Raw genomic sequence first — 17,855 nt, forward strand, 5'->3', positions numbered from 1 at the left:
GCAGAAGAGCTTCTGTGAAGTTTGCAATGTAGGATCAAGTTTCTGGCCAAATTGAAGCTTTGAGGAGGGGTCGTGAGTCGTGCTTGGATAGCTCAGATGGTAGAGCGCTTGTCTGCGAGAGGCGAGGGTCCCGAGTTCGAGTCCCGGTCCGGCACACAGTTTTAATCTGCCAGGAAGTTTCATATCGGCGCACACTCCGCTGCAGAGTGAAAATCTCATTCTGGGTGCGGGTACTTGTTTGCAGCTACTAGGATTTTTGTTCCGACGTTTCGATTTAATACGGCCGATAATATTCGCTACTTCCCGGAAAACACTCTATCAGCAGCTAGTGCTGGACATCAGTCACTCCACCCACCACCCGGACCTGTCGATGTATGCTGTACAGTCGAACTGTAGATACTTCCAAACCGGTATTTCGGTTGAAATCCAGCATAATGTATTTGTGCGTACGGTATTGTGAAATCCAAGTTTTATCTAAGTATATTACAGGGCTATTACCCTCGACACGCAGGGTGTGTACTGTGAGCAAAACCGACGCTCTTGTTGTTACAGTGTATCGGAATTCCATTAATAATTTTCGTCCATCATTACACTTTCTGACTCGAGAACCAAGTGAGCTGGAAAAACAAAGAACGGGGGTCTTCATAGCCAGAATAATTAATTTATCACCTTCTATTTTCTTACCCGTCGTATACTCTCCCTTATCGTAGTAACCAAGCACAACTCCACGCACAATTTTTTTTCCCCCTTACAAAATCACGAAATTCGCTAGATTTCCTTTCTCGCTCATGTATTTTTCTTGATGAATCGACAAACGTGCTGAAGTCTGGAGATTCTGCCGATGTTACAGCAGTGTTAATTCGGCATACAGCCGCGGGATTAGCCGAGCGGTCCGAGGCGCTGCAGTCACGCAGTGTGCGGCTGGTCCCGGCGGAGGTTCGAGTCCTTCCTCGGGCATGGGTGTGTGTATTTGTCCTTAGGATAATTTAGGTTAAGTATCGTGTAAGCTTAGGGACTGATGACTTTAGCAGATAAGTCCCGTAAGATTTCACACACATTTGAACATTTTTTTCGGCATACAGTCAATCCGGAAATACCGAATGCTTTTGCTGTCAGTTTACGAATAAGCGCAAAATTTGTATCATTCCTGACTCCTTCACTGTTGGGTAGATTTGTAGTATGTTGGAACTTCAGTTTGTTTTCAAATGTCTTGTTTCCATTTGCGGACACGGACCACACAGTCCTTCCTCATGCATTAGGCTCACTTCAAACCACAAGGCTTTCCGCGGAAGATCGAAACCACATATGATAACACGATATCGCAAGAGAACACTGGCGCTGGCCCCTTCATCACTGCAGTGTGTATGTGGCAACAAGAAGCTATGAAGAGAACTCGCCAGGCGGCGTGTGTGACCTTGAGTTCCCTACTTTGATGACTCCCAGCCACTACCGTTATTCCCCGCTCTCTCCCCCGACAGACTGATGTACACTGAAGAACCAAGGAGACTGGTACACCTGCCCAACACAGTGCAGGGCCCCCGCGAGCACGCAGAAGTGCCGCAACACGACCTGGCATGGACTTGACTACCGTCTGAAGTAGTGCTGGAGGGAGCTGACACGATGGCTGTCCATAAATGTGTTAAGTGTACGAGGGGGTGGAGATCTCTTCTGAACAGCACGCTCAAAGGCATCCAAGATATGCTCAATAATGCTCATGTCTGGGGACTTCGGTGGGCAGCGGGAGTTTTTAAGCTCAGGAGAGTGTTCCTGGAGTCTCTCTGTAGCAATTCAATACATGTGGGGTGTCGTATTGTCCTGCTGGAATTGCCCAAGTCCGACGAGTGTACAATGGGCATCAGTGAACGCAGGTGATCAGAAAGGATGCTTACGCACGTGTCACTTGCAGAGTCGTATCTAGACCTATCACGGGTCACTTACAACTGCACACGACCCACACCATTACAGAGCCTCCACCAGCTTGAACAGTCCCCTACAGACATGCAGAATCCATGGTTTCATGAGGTTGTCTCCATACCGGTACACGTCCAACCGCTCAATACAGTTTGAAATGACACTCGTCAGACCAGGCAATGTCGGTGTTGACGGTCCCAGGCGACCCATAAAGCTTTCGGTCGTGCATTCATCAAGGATACAGAGTGGGCCTTGGACACCGAAAGCCCATATTAATAATTTTGGGTGAAATTGTTCGTACGCTGACACTTGTTGACGGCCCAACATTGAAATCTGTAGTAGTTTGCGGAAGAGATGAACTTTCTGTCACGTTAAACTATCCCCTTGAGTCGTCGTTTGTCCCGTTCTCGCAGTATCGTTCTCCGGCCATAGTGATAGCGGAGATTTGTTGTTTTATCGCATTTCTGATAATCACGGTACACTCGTGAAATGAAATGGTCGTACGGGAAAATCCCAACTTCATCGCTACCTCGGAGACGTTGTGACCCATCGCTCGTGCGCCGACTATAACACCACGTTCCAATTCTCCTAAATCTTGGTAACCTGCCACTGTAGCAGCAGTAACCGCTCTAACAACTGCACCACACACTTGTTGTGTTATACAGGGTGAGTCGCTAACTATTTGCACCAAGAATAACTCCGAAAGCATGATAGGAGCTGAGAAGCTAGTGGGACAAAAGTTGCATGGGACAACGGGGGCCATAATATGACGTTCGTTTTTTGTTGCTGGGTGGGGTCGCTTCATAGATATGAAGGTCAATTTTTTTAAAAATGGGATGCCATAGTTTGGTACTTACTTTTTTATAGCTCCTATCGAGACGAATCCATTTATGTGTAACAGTAAGGCCTTTGAAGTTCAACGAAGGTCAAAAAGGTGGCATGAACGGTAATTTACAGAAGGTGTTCGAAGTGTTGACCATTGGTATCATAGCAGTGCTGCAATCATGTACTGAGTGCTATTCCTTATCGCATCGGCACTTATCGAAGCATATGCTCTGACAATTGGCTCTCGCTTATCTTCAGGTGTAGTTAGAACGTCTTTATAAACAATGTCTTTTACGGATCGCCACATGCAAAAATCCAGAGGCGTGAAGTCTGGTGAACTAGCCGGCCACGACACATCTCCTCCGCGTCCAATCCAACGATTTGGAAATTGTCTCTGCATCTTACTTCTAGCCATCAGCGAAAAATGTGCCGGAAACCGATCGTGTTGATACCACATTCTGTTCCTTGTTCCTAAAGGTATGTCTTCCAATAACAGTCCTAATGTTTGTTGCAGGAATGTGGTATACTTCCTACCATTAAGATTTCCTTCGATGAAATTGGGTGGTATCATTCCGTCCTCCAGAATCCCACACCGTACATTCACCGACCACGGTTTCTGGTGTGCAACTTGCCGCAACCAACACAGATTTTCAGTTGCCCAATAATGCAATTTATGCAAATTAACATTACCATGGTTCGTGAAAGTAGCCTCGTCAGTAAATAAAATCAAATTAATAAATGTGTCATCCCTCTGAATCTTAAGTTGAGTCCATCGGCAGAATTCAATGCGACGCATAAAATCTGTACCAGTCAATTCTTAGTGGAGACTGGTATGGTAAGGATGATATTTATGGCGATGCAGAACACGAACAACACTGCTTTGGCTCATGCCAGATTCCCTTGGGATCTGACGCAAACTAACACAAGGGTCTCGAACCACAGTGGCAAGAGTACCAATTTTCGTTTCTTCGTCAGCAAGTTTCCTTTGCCGGATATGTTTCCGATGCGTTAAAGTTTCAGTTGTTCTCAATGTATCATACACACATTTAAATGTACGACATGTAGGGCGAGTACGTTGAGGATACCTTTCAGCATACAAGTCTCTCGCTCTCACTGAATTTCGTTAGCATTCTCCGTAAATGAGAAGCATATCGACTTGTCCTTCGGAGGAATACATCATTCACATGAGTTTGATTCGACGATACTAGTGTTACCGTTCCTGTTAGTGTTGTATTGCGAAACCGTCCAATGGTGTTTACCTGTCAATGGCACTTTAGATGGATACGCCGTATTCGGAGAATATTTGCTACTTGCGCGATATACGAGAGAGCATTGTCGGAGCATGTGCTTCGATAAGTGCTGAAGTAATAAGAAATACCACTGAATCCAGGATAAGAAGATCGCTGCACTGCATTGATACCAATGGTCGTCACTTGGAACACCTTCTGTAAATGGACGTTCATGCCACCTTTTTGACTTTCGATGACCTTCAAAGACCTTACTGTTACACATCATTGGATTCGTCTCGATAGCCGCTATCAGAAAATAAGTACCAAACTAAACGATCCCATTTAAAAAAAAAAAGGTTGTCCTTCGTATCTCTAACGCGACCCCACCTAGCAACATAAAAGTCAACGTCATATTATGGCCTCCATTGTCCCATGCAGCATTTGTCCCACAAACTTTCCAGCTCCTATCATGCTTTCGGAGTTGTCGTAGGTGTCAATAGTTAGTGACTCACCCTGTACAGACGTTGCCGCCCGCAGCGCCGTATTCCGCCTGTTTACCTATCTCTCTATTTGAATACGTGTGGCTATACCACTTTCTTTGCCAGTTTAGTGTGCTTTGTTAAAGAACACTGCATGTGATACAGGAAGGGCAGTGACAGTGGATAGATAAAACAGACAATTTGTGAGGCTATTAACTGAAGAGTTAAGATAAATCGGGACAGGGAACAGACCGTCAGAATATAATGAGCCACTGTACAGCATTTCCACGAGAAGCGGCGAGCGCTACGGACAGAAACATCTGTCTTCGCAGATCCCTTTGGGAGTGTTTCGCTAGTACGGAAGCACAAAGACGACAGGGGCTGTTCGTGAGAAGTTTAAGTGTCCGGAAAGATACCACGTTCGTACGCGCAGGGAGGAGAGATTTGTGGGTTTCAGACGTACGTATAGCAACAAACAAAGGTCGTTACATCCCTTTTGTCATTGCGGATGCGTAACCCCGTTTTCTGGGTAACAAGACAGTTGAAGTGGCGCGTTATTTGGCGCGAAGTAACGAGCCAGGGGGAGTGGGGGCGGGGTAGTCATCTGGGATCGCTTCGGAGAAACAAAATACAGCAAGTGGGACCGCTTGTTTTCGAAGTCTGCCTTTCACTTAAATCGACTCTCTGGCGGGGCTTTTTAGAAGGCGTTTCCCATTCGTAGGGCCTGGCGTTGCGAAAGCGTTCCGTCGCCGGCACGTAGAGTCGCACTAAAACGACCCGCTTTACTGCCTCCAGAACTCCGGGGTCCCCCAAGGCACGAGTTACGGGCCGAAATTTCGTGGCCACTGTTCGCGTCGTATCTCAAGTCGCGGTTACGCACGGGCCTGGATATTTGAGTTCCTGGATGTGTGCGTGCGTGCGTGCGTGTGTGTGTGTGTGTGTGTGTGTCTGTCTTTGTGTCTATTTGTGTGTACGTGCGTGTCTACGCAAGGGTCTGTGTTATACTTAACCATCCTTTTTACGCACCGTGACGAAAACGAAACGACTCATTTTCATAAGTAGTACATTAATGCACGATAAAATATATTTACGGAACAAGCGCGCATATGAGACACTACATAACAATAATGTTCCACTAAATTACCGTGAATGTCAACGTACGTAGAGATCGTCGTACCGTGCAGCATATAACGCTGCCTGCAGTTCATTACGTGTGAGGCGGTTCCCATTCCAGTTCTTGACATACATAACTGGTTTACGAAAGACACTGGAGTGCTACTCAATAACTGACGTTTGCTTATGATACTCGTGCGGTGATAAAGGATCCGAACACGTCAATACCAAATGGTTCAAATGGCTCTGAGCACTATGGGACTTAACATCTGAGGTCATCAGGCCCCTAGAATTTAGAACTACTTAAACCTAACTAACGTAAGGAGATCACACACATCCATGCCCGAGGCAGGATTCGAACCTGCAACCAAAGCAGTCGCGCGGTTCCGCACTGAAGCGCCTAGAGCCGCTCGGCCACCGCGGCCGGCTCATCAATACCAGAAACAGTGGAAGGAGCTTAAATATCTCGTATTGCGAATATGTAGACACAAAGACCGTCTACTGTAAGATTACAAAATTGTAGAAAAATTACTGAAAGCAGTTGGACCCAAATACATCTGGGAGTATATGCACGGAGCGATTTGAAGTGTAACGACCACATAAAATTAATCACGAGTGAGGCAAATGCGCCGGCCGCGGTGGCCGTGCGGTTCTAGGCGCTCCAGTCCGGAGCCGCGCTGTCGCGTGCGGTCGCAGGTTCGAATCCTGCCTCGGGCATGGGTGTATGTGATGTCCTTAGGTTAGTTACGTTTACGTAGTTCTAAGTTCTAGGGGACTGATGACCACAGCAGTTGAGTCCCATAGTGCTCAGAGCCATTTGAATCATTTTTTTTTGAGGCAAACGCCAGACTGAGATTCATTGGAAGAATCCTCGAGAAATACACTCCATCGACAAAGGAAGTAGCACTCAGTCTTCAGGCCACGAGTGGCCTACCGGCGCCATCCGACCGCCGTGTCATCCTCAGTGGAGGATGCAGATAGGAGGGGCGTGGAGTCAACACACCGCTCTCCCGGTCGTTATGATGGTATTCTTGACCGAAGCCGCTACTGTTCGGTCGAGTAGCTCCTCAATTGGCATCACGAGGCTGAGTGCAGCCCGAAAAATGGCAACAGCGCATGGCGGCCTGGATGGTCACCCATCCAAGTGCCGACCACGCCCGACAGCGCTTAACTTTGACCAAGGAAGTGGGTTACAAAACCCTCGTTCGTCTAATACTTGAATATTGTTAGTCATTACGGGAGCGGTACCATATAGAACTGATAGAGGAAACAGAGGAGCAGCATGTTTCGCTATAGGTTCATTTAGCAAGCGCGATTCCTGGCAGGGGACTGGGTGTTGTGAGTCCTTCATTGTCATTTTCATAATCATTGACGCCCAACTCGCCGAAATGGAGTCAACTAAAAAGACTTGAAATACGGCGGCCGAACCCCAGAGGGGATATCCAGGCCAATAAATGCCATACGATCATTTCACCACTGAGATGCTCTGCAAAGTACAGTGGCAGATGCTGCAAGTTAGTGTTGTTTATTGTTACAGTTGGAGATCATACGTTCCTCTAAGAGTTAAGTGACACTTTGCTTCGTGCTGTGGATGTCTCGCGAGATGACTATGAAGGTAAAGTAAAGGAGATCAGAGCTCACACAAACGTTTACCATCAGACATTCCGCACACCATCCGGGACAGTAAGTGGAAGGTGAGGTAGTGACAGTGGTTGACAATAAACCTTCTGCCACACACCCTTCGCTTTCTTGCGGAGAATAGAACTACACCGAAGAGTCAAAGAAACTGATACACCTGCCTGCTGTGTAGGGCCCCGCCAGCGTACAGAAGTGCCGCACCACAACGTGGCGTGGACTCGACTAATGTCTGAAGTAGTGCTGGAGGGAACTGACACCATGAGTCCTTCAGGACTCTCCATAAATCCGTAAGAGTACGAGAGGATGGAGATCTTTTCTGAACAGCGCGTTGCAAGGCCTCCCAGGTATCCCCAATAACGTCCATGTTTAAACTCAGAAGAGTATGCTGGAGCCACTCTGTAGCAATTGTAGACGTGTGGGGTGTCGCGTTGTCCCCATGGAATTGCCCAAGTCCTTCGGAATGCACAATGGACAAATAGGGATGCAGTTGATGAGCCACGATGCTTACGTACGTTTCACCTGTCAGTCGTATCTAGACGTATCAGGTGTCCCATATCACTCCAACTGCACACGCCCCACACCAGTACTGGATCCTCCACCAGCTTGAACAGTCCCCTGATGACATGCAGGGCCCATGGATTCATGAGGTTGTCTCCATACCCGTACACGTCCATCCACTCGATACAGTGTGAAACGAGACTCGTCAGACCAGGCAACGTGTTTCCAGTGATCAACAGTCCAGTGTTGCTGGTGACGGGCCCAGGCGAGGCGTAAAGCTTTGTGTCATGCAATTGTCAAGGGTACACGAGTGGGTCTTCGGCTTCGAAAGTCATGTCGATGATGCTCTCCGTTGAATAGTTCGCACGCAGACACTTTTTGATAGCCCAGCGTTAAAATCTGCAACAATTTGTGGAAGGGTTGCACTTCCGTCGCGTTGAACGATTCTCTTCAGTCGTCTGTGGTCCCGTTCTTGAAGGATCTTCTTCCGACCGCAGCGATTCCGGACATTTGATGTTTTACCAGATTCCTAATATTCACGGTACACTCGTGAAATGGTCGCAAACGAAAATCCCCACTTCATCGCTACCTCGGAGATGCCGTGTCCCATCGCTCGTGCGCCGACTACAGCATCACTCAAACTCGCGTAAATCTGGATAACCTGCCATTGTAGCAGCAGTATAACCGATCTAACAACTGCGCCAGACACTTGTTTTAGGTAGGCGTTGCCGACCGCAGCGCCGTATTCACCTTATTTATATATCGCTGTATTTGAATACTCATGGGTATACAGATGCAGAGTTCGTTATTGTTAACTACCGTTTCACTGCTCGTGCCATGTTGGTCTAGACAATGATTGTGATGACTCGCCAGAACGAGTAAACAATGTCACGACATTGTTTGACATTTTGTGTGGTGCCAGGACTCTTGCTTTGTTTAAATGGAGATTTTAATATGTTCTTAGGTGACTAGCTAATCCTTTTAGTCAGGTCATGAATCAGATTTCTTACAGTCATCCACTGTATTATTAATTCTTTTAACATATAACATCTGTATGTATAGTGGAACTTACATGTGACCTTTTTGATTGCTGTAGCTCTCGTTAAATGGCTTTTGCTTTTCGTTTAAAGAAAAGTGCTCCTCATTCACCATTTCGACGATATCGTGAATGGGCTCTGATGACCACGCTGTTTAGCGCTCAACCATTTTAACTCTATCCAGAATGAGTAACTGCACAAGTGAACGTGGGTTGTAAGAAGTGTAGAGGGGTGATAAACGAGTCCAGTCGAGGTGAACAGATAGCAAATTACATGCAAAACACAACAATAACGAAGTAAACACAAAGGTGGATTCCGGAAACAGCGATAGTGTGAGACCCAACTCGTTTTATTTGTCCGTGAGACCCAGAAAATATTAGATACAGGCTCCCAGGTAGATGCTATTTTTCTTGACTTCCGGAAGGCGTTCGATACAGTTCCGCACTGTCGCCTGATAAACAAAGTAAGAGCCTATGGAATATCAGACCAGCTGTGTGGCTGGATTGAAGACTTTTTAGCAAACAAAACACAGCATGTTGTTATCAATGGAGAGACGTCTACAGACGTTAAAGTAACCTCTGGCGTGCCACAGGGGAGTGTTATGGGACCATTGCTTTTCATAATATATGTAAATGACCTAGTAGATAGTGTCGGAAGTTCCATGCGTCTTTTCGCGGATGATGCTGTAGTATACAGAGAAGTTGGAGCATTAGAAAATTGTAGTGCAATGTAGGAAGATCTGCAGCGGATAGGCACTTGGTGCAGGGAGTGGCAACTGACCCTTAACGTAGACAAATGTAATGTATTGCGAATACGTAGAAAGAAGGATCCTTTATTGTATGATTATATGATAGCGGAACAAACACTGGTAGCAGTTACTTCTGTAAAATATCCGGGAGTATGCGTGCGGAACGATTTGAAGTGGAATGATCATATAAAATTAATTGTTGGTAAGGCGGGTACCAGGTTGAGATTCATTCGGAGAGTCCTTAGAAAATGTAGTCCATCAACAAAGGAGGTGGCTTACAAAACACTCGTTCGACCTATACTTGAGTATTGCTCATCAGTGTGGGATCCGTACCAGATCGGGTTGACGGAGGAGATAGAGAACATCCAAAGAAGAGCGGCGCGCTTCGTCACAGGGTTATTTGGTAACCGTGATAGCGTTACGGAGATGTTTAACAAACTCAAGTGGCAGACTCTGCAAGAGAGGCGCTCTGCATCGCGGTGTAGCTTGCTGTCCAGGTTTCGAGAGGGTGCGTTTCTGGATGAGGTATCGAATATATTGCTTCCCCCTACTTATACCTCCCGAGGAGATGACGAATGTAAAATTAGAGAGATTAGAGCGCGCACAGAGTCTTTCAGACAGTCGTTCTTCCCGCGAACCATACGCGACTGGAACAGGAAAGGGAGGTAATGACAGTGGCACCTAAAGTGCCCTCCGCCACACACCGTTGGGTGGCTTGCGGAGTATAGATGTAGATGTGTAGAGTTCTGTTTCCCAGCCTTATCTGTTACCCTGGGGTGCAGTGTAATGCTCTCCAGACGGCTTGTAAGCTGGAGAGGTTGATCAGAGATGCAAGTGGGGTTTCTGCCGAAGAGACAGTTCGTTACGGCGCCGCCGCCGTTTAATACGATGGCCGCCTGTCCCCCCCCCCCCCCTCCCATCCTGTCTTGCTTTCCTTTCCTTTCCTTTCCCTTCCTTTCCGTGCTTCGCCTTCGTCTTGGGCGCTGAGCGCGTGACTGGCATTCGGCCACTGTGCCACCCCTGTTCGTGGCTGGGAGACTGACGGGCGGCTGCAGCACCGGCTCTGCTGGCTACCCCTAGTGGCTAAGTGTTTTGCTCCTAGGTAAGAGGGACAGCTTTCCTCTCAAATGTACGAGGCGCATTCCGAAAGTAAGGTCCGATCGGTCGCGAAATGGAAAAAACAGTAAAAAGCTTTGCATAGGTGCGATAGACAGTGTCTCTAGGATGCCCGATGATCGCGTCTAACCTGTCGTTTAAGTTCTGAGAGCGCAGTCAGCACATAAAGATGCCTAGAAAACAGGGTCTCCCACCAAATACACTCATGCTCATAAATTAAGGATAATGCTGATGCATGGTGAAACAACGCTCTGGTGAGCGGTTTGCGGGTTTCAATCACCTCGGGGTATGACCATGCGGTGCATCTGACCCGAGGTCGTCGCACGGTGGCGCTGGCAGCAGTCCACATATGCAGGGGTGTGTTGGCGCATGTCAGAGTACGGTGCAGTGAGTAAGTGTGGAGGCATTTTAAGACGTGCTAATGATGACTGTATGTTGAAAATGGCTCACATAATGATGACGTTATGAGGGGTAGAATACTAGGGCGACTGGAGGCTGGTCAAACACAGCAGGTCGTAGCACAGGCCCTCCGTGTGATCTCAAGATTATGGCAACGATTCCAGCAGACAGGAAACGTGTCTAGTATAAAACACCACCGATATCTCACCATCAGTGCCCGCAGACTGCCACGGAGTACTGCAGGTAGCCTTGCTTGGGATCTTACTGCAGCCACTGGAACAGTTGTCTCCAGACACACAGTCTACAGACGACTGAAAAGACACTGTTTATTCGCCCGGAGACCTGCAAGGTGCTTTCCACTGACCCCTGGTCACAGGAGAGCCCGTAAAGCCTGGTGTCAAGAACACAGCACATGGTCATTGGAACACTGGTCCCAGGTTATGTTCACAGACGATTCCGGGTATAGTGTGAACAGTGATTCTCACCGCGTTTTCACCTGGAGTGAACCAGGAACCAGACACCAATGCCTTAATGTCCTTGAAAGGCACCTGTATGTAGTGGTTTGATGGTGTGGGGTTAAATGTTGATTGTACACCCCTGCATGCCTGACAGAGGAACTGTAACAGGTCAGGTGTATTGGGACGTCATTTTGCACCGGCAGGTCCGCCTTTTCAGGGGTGCAGTGGGTCCCACCTTCCTCCTGATGGATTATAACGCACGGCCCCACCGAGCTGCCATCGTGGAGGAGTACCTTGAAACAGAAGATGTCAGGCGAATGGAGTGGCCTGCCTGTTCTCCAGACCTAAAGCCCATCGAGCACGTCTGGGATGCTGTCGGTCGACGTATCGCTGCATGTGTTCAAACCTTCGACCATAGATACTAGTAGACTGGCCTTGCTGTGCAGGAGCTATAGGGCTGGTGTGGCTCCAACATAAACCACGTGACTGTTGGCAAAACGTGGCGGGATTTCAAATCAGCAGTCTGTCATCCTATGTTTGTATCGTATTTCACCCACATTTCTCAGTTGACTGCCAAACGCTTCCAACAAAGATTACTTGTTTATTTGCGAAAAATTATGTCAGAACTACATTTGACCTGGATTTGTTCACAGTAAAATCTAACAAATACATCGAACGACCCTCTGGTGGGCAGCGGGACGAAATTACTATAAACTATCAATTATAGTAAAATGCCGTTAAAATTCTTTTAAACGGTAAGAGTGGGCTCGTGTCAAAACTTCTAACATTGGATTCGCCGCGTTTTGAGCTCTAGTCACTTATAAAAGAAAATGGGATATGGGAATTACGTCAACTACAGGTGCCAAAATTGTCGACTTTAGGAGCAGGTCCATTTTAGAGAATCAATTTTAGATGCACTCTAAAGGTTCAGTTGCTATTATTTTTACAAAAGTTTAAACTATCAGTTAAAAAAATTATATTTTAGATGAAAGGTGAGACTTTGAAGTTTCAGAAAATAATTTTGGAGCCTACATTTATTTAATAGTATCAGAAGGTAGAAAAAAATTCTCTTCATGTGTCGACTATAGGTGCTCTTACGTTATTATAATCTCACTTGGATATACAAAATGGCGCGTATGTGCAGATGGCGTAAAGTTTTTCCATTTCAGGGCCTGTATCCAAAGCTGCCTTCGGTTTTCATCCTTAGGGAACCTATGAGTAGGAACGAGAAACAATTATACTTACTTCTGTAACCGAATTATCACAGATACTTTCGAAAATGTAATATGAGTCTGACTTTACAGACATCACTTTCAACACTTTAATTTACGTGATACTCTATTTCAAGTGTAAAAAACATATAAAAGTCACTTCGGAAGATTTCAATAAACGCATCTGCACTATCATAAAAACATTTACACATGAAATGTAATGCCATGTCCCCCGACAAAACGCTGAGTACAGCCATAAGCGCAACACGAAACAACCATGTTTTGCCAACATTCACGTGACTTTAGCCCTAAGATGTTGGAGCCACGAAAATGACGTCAGGGCCAGTCTATTATATTTATGGTCGAAGCTTCAAACCCCTAAGACACTTCAGGAGCTCCGACAGGCACTGGTGCAAGAATGGGAGGCTATACCCCAGCAGCTGCTCGACCACGTGATCGAGAGTATGGCAACCCGTTGTGCGGCCTGTGTACGTGTGCATGGTGATCATATCCCATATTGATGTCGGAGTACACGCGCAGGAAACAGTGGCGTATTGTAGCACGTGTGTTTCGGGACGGTTTTTTCAACTTATCACCAATACCTTGGACTTACAGATCTGTGTCGTGTGTGTTCCCTATGTGACTATGCTATCAGCGCCAGTTTTGTGTAGTACCACGTTGTGTGGCACCACATTCTGCCATATTTTCCTTCATTTCTGAGCATGAGTGTATGAGTGCCCGTGAGTGATTTCGCCTGATTTGATGCAGCCCGGAAAACATAAGCATATGGTAAGCATTTTTGGACGGTATCGGGCGCGAGTTTGCGCTACCACAGATCAACGGCCCGCAATTTAAGGAAACTGTTTGAGATGTGCTTAGAGATCTGGTGTCACCTACCTATAGAAACTTGCCAAAGACTTGGCCAATCCATGACACACGGATTTTTCTCTTTTATTGCGCTGCGTTCCAAAGGGGGACGAAAAAGCTATAGAAGCAGATAGTCATAATGTTTTGGTTCATCGCTCTTGACAGAGCGTGGACCATTTATTTGTACAGAATTTTTCGAAAAGATTCAGCTGACTTCGCGAGAATATATGCTGCACATTAATGAAAACAATTTTAGGTTACGCATCGGAACTTTAAGCATATTTCGTCGCTAGTTATCAGTTGGACATTATGCCCGCACGCCCACCGTCATCGCAACTGCACTGATAGCACTGATATCGCTTCGACGTCCGCCCCCCCCCTCCCCCCTTCGGCAGCGGAGCTGATCTCGCAAGTATATATATATATATATATATATATATATATATATATATATATATAAACCACATCAAATACTGACGAACCGATTCAACAGACCGAACGTGAGGAGAGGGGCTAGTGTAATTGTTTAATACAAACCATACAAAAATGCACGGAAGCATGTTTTTTAACACAAACCTACGATTTTTTTAAAATGGAACTCCGTTAGTTTTGTTAGCACACCTGAACGTATAAACAAATACGTAATCAGTGCCGTTTGTTGCATTGTAAAATGTTAATTACATCCGGAGATATTGTAACCTAAAGTTGACGCTTGAGTACCACTCCTCCGCTGTTCGATCGTGTGTATCGGAGAGCACCGAATTACGTAGGGATCCAAAGGGAAGGGTGATGGACCTTAGGTACGGAAGAGACTGGAACAGCACATTACGTCCACATGCTAACACCTTTTTATTGGTCTTTTTCCCTGACGCACATGTACATTACCATGAGGGGTGAGGTACACGTACACACGTGGTTTCCGTTTTCAATTACGGAGTGGAATAGAGTGTGTCCCGACATGTCAGGCCAATAGATGTTCAATGTGGTGGCCATAATTTGCTGCACACAATTTAAATCTCTGGCGTAATGAATGTCGTACACGCCGCAGTACATCTGGTGTAATGTCGCCGCAGGCTGCCACAATACGTTGTTTCATATCCTCTGGGGTTGTACGCACATCACGGTACACATGTTTCTTTAACGTACCCCACAGAAAGAAGTCCAGAGGTGTAAGATCAGGAGAACGGGCTGGCCAATTTATGCGTCCTCCAAGTCCTCTGGAACGCCCGTCGAACATCCTGTCAAGGGTCAGCCTAGTGTTAATTGCGGAATGTGCAGGTGCACCATCATGCTGATACCACATACGTCGACGCGTTTCCCGTGGGACATTTTCGAGCAACGTTGGCAGATCATTCTGTAGAAACGCGATGTATGTTACAGTGCTCTACGATACACACGACCGAACAGCGGAGGAGTGGTACTCAAGCGTCAACTTTAGGTTACAACATCTCCGGATGTAATTAACATTTTACAATGCAACAAACGGCACTGATTACGTATTTGTTTAAATGTTCAGATGTGTTAACAAAACTAACGGGGTTCCATTTTAAAAAACGTAGGTTTGTGTCAAAAAACATACTTCCGTGCATTTTTTTATGGTTTGTATTAAACAATTACACTAGCCCCTCTCCTCACGTTCGGTCTGTGGAATCGGTTCGTCAGTATTTGATGTGATTTACGAAATATATCCAGCGCTAACGTTAGGTGACTCACCCTGTGTGTGTGTAATTTTGTGGACTAGAAGTTGAAAATTGATCTCGTTTTCTATTTCCAGAGATATTTCATACATTTTCAACCTAGACGTATCCAAAGACAGTGATTTTATTTATTACTCCGGAATAACATAGCAATCGTGTTCCAGTCTATTTTTTCTAATTTTTGTTCCCCAAAATATGTCTTCCTTAAATCCTATTATCTGTTTGTAGCAAGTTGATCAGCTCTTCTCAATAACCCTTTACTGGTCACAGATATAATTATCTATGTACTAGCTGATTTTTGGGATTTAGAAAACATGGAGAAAGTATATATTCTGTTTTATTGACACAGTTCACTTCTTAAATTAACGAGAGATGGCACTGGGGAATCAATAAAGAAGGACTTGATCCTAGTGCGTATCATTTCGGTATAATATGAGTCAGTCTGTATCACATTCCGTCGCGTTCCTATCACCAAAGATATGATTTCCCATGAAACTGTCCTTTACCTTTAATATCTGATAAATCGGAAATATGTCTCTGGCTTTACAGTGTCGAACCTTTTTGGTTCTCACGACGCGATATTAATTATAAGTTCGAGGTCTTTCAATGTCTGTTCAGAACATATTGAATCTTTTCACGGGCACTATATCTCACGTCTCGTTTATTAGCAGAATCACCTTGACAACGATCGGCAAAGATATTAGTATGATAAGGTCCAACTATTTTCTGAAAATAATGTATTATCTACCACTCCAATGTCTAATCCAGTTATCAGAATGATATTTCAAAATGGTTCAAATGGCTCTGAGCACTATGGGACTTAACATCTGAGGTCGTCAATCCCCTAGAACTTAGAACTACTTAAACCTAACTAACCTAAGGACATCACACACATCCACGTCCGAGGCAGGATTCGAACCTGCGACCGTAGCGGTCGCGCGGTGCCAGACTGAAGCGCCTAGAACCGCTTGGCCACACCGGCCGGCAGTGATATTTAATTAGGCTTATGATCCCTAACTTCCGACTACCACGGAAGACGGCGAACATGCACAATTGAAAAAAAAAAAAAAAAGACTCAAGACAGCTAACAATGCAGCGCATTGATTTATATATTATATTCAAAACAAAACTCAGCTCTGTTACGTCTTCCTTGCATTCCCTTTGTACTACTTTGCGTTACCCTATTTCAGGTATGTGCTCTTTATAAAATTTTAACTAACCATTACTTCGAAATACCGTTTTTTGGTTCTTGGATCACTTCGTATTCCAGAATTTAATATAACTCGTTTCTGACTATCCACTCTCTAAAGAGCGGTTACAACATCGAATGGTTCCCGTGAAGTGTTTCCCCCAGTCTTTAGATGAGAGCCGGATGAGGCGTTACACAAACTGGCGGCAATAATTTAACAGCTTGCAATTGGGGTGATTTAGAACAATCGAACTGCCGCGACATAGAGGGAACCTTCAGTGATGATGGAGAATTGTACTAAAATCTGCACAGTGTAGTGCGTCACAGCAAAGTTACCTCTTTAATACTGCAATTTATCTTATTAAATTCCACCTTCTTTATTTGTCCTTGCAGACCTGCGTGGTATCAGGCCACTTAATAGACTGTCAGACATCATTGTTCGGAAACGGAAAGCGATCGGAGCCGCGTAGTTTTAATTGCACAATACTGCGTACAGTCGAGAAACGATCGGAATGAATATTTAAGGTGGGTTCGGGCTCTTAACTGTAAAATAAATAACAAAAGGACGCAACAAATCTCGCCCATGTCTGCCCGTAACGTGTGGAGAAACAGCATTAATAATTGAAAGACAATGCAATGGTTTAAATTAATAACAGAGCCGACACAACAAATAGAATTAAATAACCTTCATCACTCAAATACAGATATATCTCTAACACTTACATTCTCTCAGCTGGAGCTCCAATGACAAAAATGTGATAGTACAAGAGGAAGCCGAATCAAAACCAGCGCTTTTTCTTCATTGGCTTACTTTAACCACTATAACAACTTCCTGAAGTTTCGATATGTTAAGCGCTGTCATTGAACATACACTAAAGGGTGAAAGAAACTGGTGTAGGCATGCGTATTGAGATACAGAGATATGTAAACAGGCAGAATACGGAGCTGCGGTCGGCAACGCATATGTAGGACAACAAGTGTCTGGTGCAGTTGTTAGATCGGTTACTGCTGCTACGATGGCAGGTTATCAGGATGTGTGTGAGAACGTGGTGTTACAGCTGGCGCACGAGCGCTGGGACACAGCATCTCCGAGATAGCGATGAAGTGGGGATATTCCGTACGACCATTTCACGAGAGTATCGTGAAAATCAGAATTCCGGTAAAACATCAAATCTCCGACATGGCTGCGGCCGGAAAGAGATCCTGGAAGAACGCGGCGGAGGACGACTGAAGAGATTCGTTCAACGTGACGGAAGTGCAACTGTTCCTTAAATTGCTCCTGATTTCAGTGCTGGCCCATGAACAAGCGTCAGAGTGTGATCCATTCAACGAAACATCATCTCTATGGGATTTCGGAGCCGAAGGCCCACTCGTGCCCCCTTGATGACTGCACGACACAAAGCTTTAAGCCTTGCCTGGGCCCGTCAACACCGACATTGG

This window comes from Schistocerca cancellata, chromosome 12 (genome assembly GCF_023864275.1).
Source record: "Schistocerca cancellata isolate TAMUIC-IGC-003103 chromosome 12, iqSchCanc2.1, whole genome shotgun sequence".
Classification (NCBI taxonomy): Eukaryota; Metazoa; Arthropoda; class Insecta; order Orthoptera; family Acrididae; genus Schistocerca; species Schistocerca cancellata.